Source organism: Anastrepha ludens, chromosome 6 (assembly GCF_028408465.1).
Source record: "Anastrepha ludens isolate Willacy chromosome 6, idAnaLude1.1, whole genome shotgun sequence".
NCBI classification, from domain to species: Eukaryota; Metazoa; Arthropoda; class Insecta; order Diptera; family Tephritidae; genus Anastrepha; species Anastrepha ludens.
Window position 1 is genome coordinate 123,887,914 of NC_071502.1, and position 5,580 is coordinate 123,893,493.

The following is a 5,580-nucleotide window of genomic DNA, read 5'->3' on the forward strand; positions in this document are numbered from 1 at the left end:
TAAAATCAAGTTAGAAAATTCTTTTTAACAGTCAACAGAAACTTCCGATTCACATTCACGCAACCCACCGCAGCATTACCGCTTCATGAGGCATCAAATAAATTCGTTTGCTTAAATCGACCTTCTCACTGAAATGTTTGTTTCAAACTGGTCATTGCCTTGTATATGTTCAAGGTGGTACGTGCCACGCCTCGCTGAGTCTGTACATTGAGATATGAGTAGTTAGGATTGACGGGTAGCCAAGTGGAGTTTCCAGTGCTAAAGCCAACATTCTTTGAAGTGTCCCATTGCATTGGAGTACGCTCTGGGTCCCGGAAGTCACAAACTCTGTCCTAGTTGATCCTATGCGTGTGGCTGGACGACTGTTGTCATGATTTCCTGCGATCCAATTGGCCACCTTATGCTTCACCCACATTATATCCATCCATTCATAGGCGAATTCTTCAACAGTCTGTGCAGTGGAACTTTCTCTTAATTGAATAAAGTTAAAATTTATTGGAAATTGACTTCCAATATGAGTGCCATTGCTGACGTAATTGCTCAAATTATCAGTGGTGGCATAAGCTTCGGCAATTTGGGCTCTGTGGAGAAATACAATTAGACAAAGATTAATTTAGTTAATTAGATTAATTTAGACAAAACTATTACTCTATTGGTTATCTGGCATCTTATTGGATATGTCTCACGTATTATCGCCGCCATGTTTTTGTTGCTATTCATCTAGAAATTCGCGACATTGATATAATAATTCGAGAGTTTCTGGTTCCTTTGTATATTTCTGGTCAGTCCTAAGTCCGTCAATTGAAATCGTCTCATCTGGATATGTACCATTTTCTTAACGCTTATCTATGAAAAATGGTACTGCATCAATGCGGAAAGAGTCCACTCCACGATCAAGCCAAAATTCCAAAACCTCGATCAAATGCGCTGATACCATAGAGTTGGTGTAATTAAATATAAGGGTGTTTGGCTAAAAACTGGTGTAAATAGTATTGTTGACGTTCTTCATTCCAGATCCACATAGAACCACCAAAAATCCCTATCTGTATGAAGAAATAAGGAATGGTGGGTTGCTAGAAATAAAACTAACAATTAATAGCTACTCTGAGTACTCACCCAATTACTTGGCGGCGTACGCTCGCCCGTTTCCCGATCGATTTCACCGTCATCCCATACATAGAAATCATCGTAACCATCTTCGCGACGTATTGTCTTCTGGAACCACTCGCACTCATCACTCGAGTGATTAGGAACAAATCCAGTAAAATTTTTAAACCCAATTAATGCGGCTTTGCTACCATAACATCAAAATCCTCCATTGTCCCAAAGAGTGGGTTAATGTTCGTGAAATTAGCTACATCATAGCTAGAGTTGGGTTTCGGGAATTTCCCGACGGGAATTTTCGAGAAATTCTCGATATTTTTCCATCCCGAATCTCGAGAATTGAAATTTTTAGCATTTCGGGAAATCCCGAATCTCGAGAATGTTTCAAGATTTCTCGAGAAATCCATTTTTTTTTTTTTATTGTAATTTTTGTTGTCAAATATTAAGAGAAAAAACAATTCTTTCAAAAGTAAAAGAATACACATACATATGATTAATACCTGGAAACACCAAACTGTAACGGTCATTATGTTACAAAGAATCGCACACTACATACTGTTTCGCAGAATCACATACAATTCACACCATAGTTTCAATTGCTATGCGAAAAGCCACAACAGTATAACTGTTCCATTTGTTTGTTTGTTTTTTTTTTTTTGTTTTAGGGTGACTACAGAGTAAATGCTAGATGCGTTGCTATGCTATGTCGAGGGAAAGCACTGTAACATCAAGCTAATGAAGTTTAGTTTTATGTGTTTCTTATATTTAGCAGCAGTTAAGCAATTAGAAATGCTTTGAAAATAGTCAAGCAATTTCAATTTGTTCGCAGACTGCACAGGCCACGTTTGTAAATTTATTTTTTGTAGTGAGCGGGTGCATTTCATTTTGAGGTACCTGATTAAGTATAAATTATACACCGTATAATAAAATATTTTGTGGTCCAAATATTACTTACTTTTAAGTTTTGAATCGACGTATCGTTGACTGTGAGTACCGGTTAGTTACTTCCTTTAAAAAACAAAATTTAAAACAAATTTTGAATTTTTAGCATTAAAAATCATGAGTTCAGAATACGAATACGACCAAGTGTGGCAGCTTTTCAAGCGATTTGACGACGAAGCAACATGTTTGAAATGCAATAAAATCATTAAATGCAAGTCATCGTCAACATCTGGACTTCACCGTCACATGGAGAGGATACACAACATGAAGCGAAGGGAACATGAGGCTCCAAAAGAACAGCCACCAGCCAAGAAGACCCGAACTCTTCACAACTTTTTCAATACTTCTTCCTCGCTTGAACAAATTGTTGCAAAATTGGCTGCAAAAGATGGAATTCCAATAAACGCGATAACAAAAAGTGAGTTCATTCGTAATAGTATCAGCCGCTTAGGAATTCATCTTCCAAAGTGTCACAAAGCTGTTCTGGGTTTGGTTATGAAGTACTGCACGAAAATAAAAAGCGATTTGAAGATCAAAATTGAAAATTTTAAATCTGCACAGCGTAAGTTCAGCTTGAGCATCGACGAGTGGACAAGCGTGCGAAACCGACGTTACATGAACATCCATATATATTATGACGATGCACAATCTGACAACCTTGGCCTGGTTCGCATTCAGGAATCATGTCCCGCTGAAAAAGTATATGAGCTCGTAAATGCAAAGCTTTCAGACTTCAATATAAAACTACAGTCCGACATCGTGGCTATTACAAGTGATGGTGCCAGTGTCATGATCAAATTTGGGAGACTATCACCAGCGCATCAACAGATTTGCTACAATCACGGCATACATTTGGCGGTCATGGAGGTAATGTACCAGAAAAGAAAAGTCGCAAACAGGATATACGATAGTGACGGAAGCGATGGAGACGATTCGGATGATAGAGGCTCCGATGAAAATGAAAACAATGCAGCCAGTACTTCATTTTCCGACATTAATGCGGAAAACGCTTCCGATGACGAGGACGACAATATCGTATTTGTTGCTGACAAGACGGTCACTATAAAGTCTGCATTTGAAATCGTAAAAAAGGTTCGCAAGATAGTTTTGAAATTCAAGAACTCGCCTGTACGGAATGCCATCTTGCAGGATTATGTTAAAGAGGTCGAGAAGAAAGAGCTTTTCTTGCTGTTGGATTGCAAAACACGTTGGAATAGCCTGGAAACTATGCTGGCCAGATACATTTGCATCAGCAAGCATGTTCGTAAGGCGCTCGACACTCTTAATTTAAATTTTATGGCCACTACTGACGCAGAAGAAAAGTATTGCGAGGATATCATAAATGCTCTTAAACCTATACGTGTTGCTGTAGAAGCACTTAGTCGCCAAAATGTGAACTTACTTGCTGCGGATTCTATTCTCAAATTTTTGTTCACAAAATTGGAGAATCAGCACACCGAATTGGGCAATGAATTCTTATCCAGCCTAAAAAAAACTTAACAGCTCGTAGATCTAGCCGTTTGTTATCGGCCTTTAAATATTTACACGATCCAGTTAACAGCTCTAGTGACAAATCTGAATTTTTCCACACCTGTTCTAAAACAGAATTGATAAAAGAAGCCGAAAACTAATTGGTTCGTCTATTTTCTACGAGCATTCAAGAAGACCAAGCAGTGTCTAGTTCTGACGATGATGACGTATTTGCAACCAACAACGTCGATGAAGAAGATATGGCGAAACTGCTTGAAAAATACGTTCAGCAATGCTCAAAACCGAAAGCAGACATTGCGCAACAAGCGGCGAACCAGATGTTTTCGTCGCTTAGAAACGAGCTAAAACTATATGAAAAAACTGGAGAGAAAACACAAAATGTTGAAAGATTGATCGGGGCTTTTAACACTGTTAAGCCAACATCGACTCAAAAGGGGGTAATTTTGTGTCCAAAAAGCGTATGCGATTGTCAGACGAAGCCATTGACAGTCTGTGTTTTTTAAAACACCATTTTGGGAAATAATGTTTACAATCACTTTTTTCCCCTATTTTAATAAGTATAATCTTGAGCTATTTTTGTTTTGAATTTTTTTGTAATTATTTTTGTTTCACTTTTTTGTTTGCAATAATTGAAATAGTAATATTTTCAAATATTTTTTTACGTAATTTATACTTTAATAAAAATAAATAAAAATAATATTTTATGAAATTCATTGCTCTTACACTGGTTTTAGTTTTTTTTTTTTAATTTTTTGCAATTTTTCCCGAATTTTCGAGAATTCTCGAGAAATCTCAAAAATTATTTTCGGGAAATCCCGCATCTCGAGAATTGAAATTTTCGTTATTTCGGGAAATCCCGATTCTCGAGATTGGGATTTTCTCGGGAAATACCCAACTCTAATCATAGCCCATATCTGCCATCGGTGACTCGAAGATGTAGCAGTCACACCTATTTCCTTGAGAAATTCTAAACGAGATGTAATGCCATTCAAGTCACCTATACCATCACCGTCACTGTCCATAAACGATCGAGGATAGATCTGATGGAGTGCGGCGGACTCCCACCATTCGACTGTGATTTTCGCAGAAGCGCTAAAGCCGCAGAAAAGCACAATTGTAAATAAGCGTAATAAAGCGAACGCCATCTCGGTAAGTACTAACGGACAGCTGTGGACCAAACTATTATTTATACTTCGGGATATACTGGGGAAACTAAAGATCACTCGGCTGTATATCTCAGATCTATGTATATAGGCCGTTGATTGGCGAACAGACAAAATCTAAATGTACCTAGGTACTTCACTTGAATTTTTAAAGTGTTCCTTAATTATTTTATTACTGTGCGAAGTGATTGTAATCTCCCATAAGTAAATTGTGAATAATTCGTGGAAATTAATCAGATGGTTCTAAAATTACAAAAACAAAATACGTGTAATTTTTTTATGTACTATTTCAGTCACCTTAAATTGATTGGCCTTGAGTCTAATATTGCGTAAATATATTAATTAGCTTAATTAAGAATTAAAAGAGAAATTATAAGTTAATCTTATCATAATATACGAACTGAAAAGGCAATTAGTTGTGAACATATTGTATTTTAGAAGACGTTACGTAGGTATAATTCTAATTTTAAAAACACATCCCTGAAAAAATATTATTATTATTATATTTGTATTTTGTTATGTTTACTGATATATAAAAAGCAAGATAATTTTCAAATGAAGATATTAATTATTAATAAAAACAAAAATTGCCACAGATATATTACAAAAAGTATAATTCTTAACTGATTTCGTTATATTTCAAATTCGAATAAGCCAAGTATATATTTTTTGTTCTTGTATAAATAACACGAGTTCATAGTTATTTGAAAATAATTGTAAATTTGCTCAATTTATTCACTTATTTTCAATAAGTGCAAGTATATCTGAGTTCAGAAAAAAGCACCTAAAGGGCACTTGGCACTAAATCATTCTTCTTGGCATTCTAATTTTCAAAACACTCTGAATGCAGTGATTAAAACACGAAGGTGACAACTACAGT

General features: G+C 36.1%; 1 pseudogene; it reads right to left on the reverse strand.

Moving 5' to 3' along the window:
• LOC128867422 (maltase A2-like) lies at positions 1-4,682 on the reverse strand (annotated as a pseudogene).
• Positions 4,683-5,580: the final 898 nt, after the last annotated feature.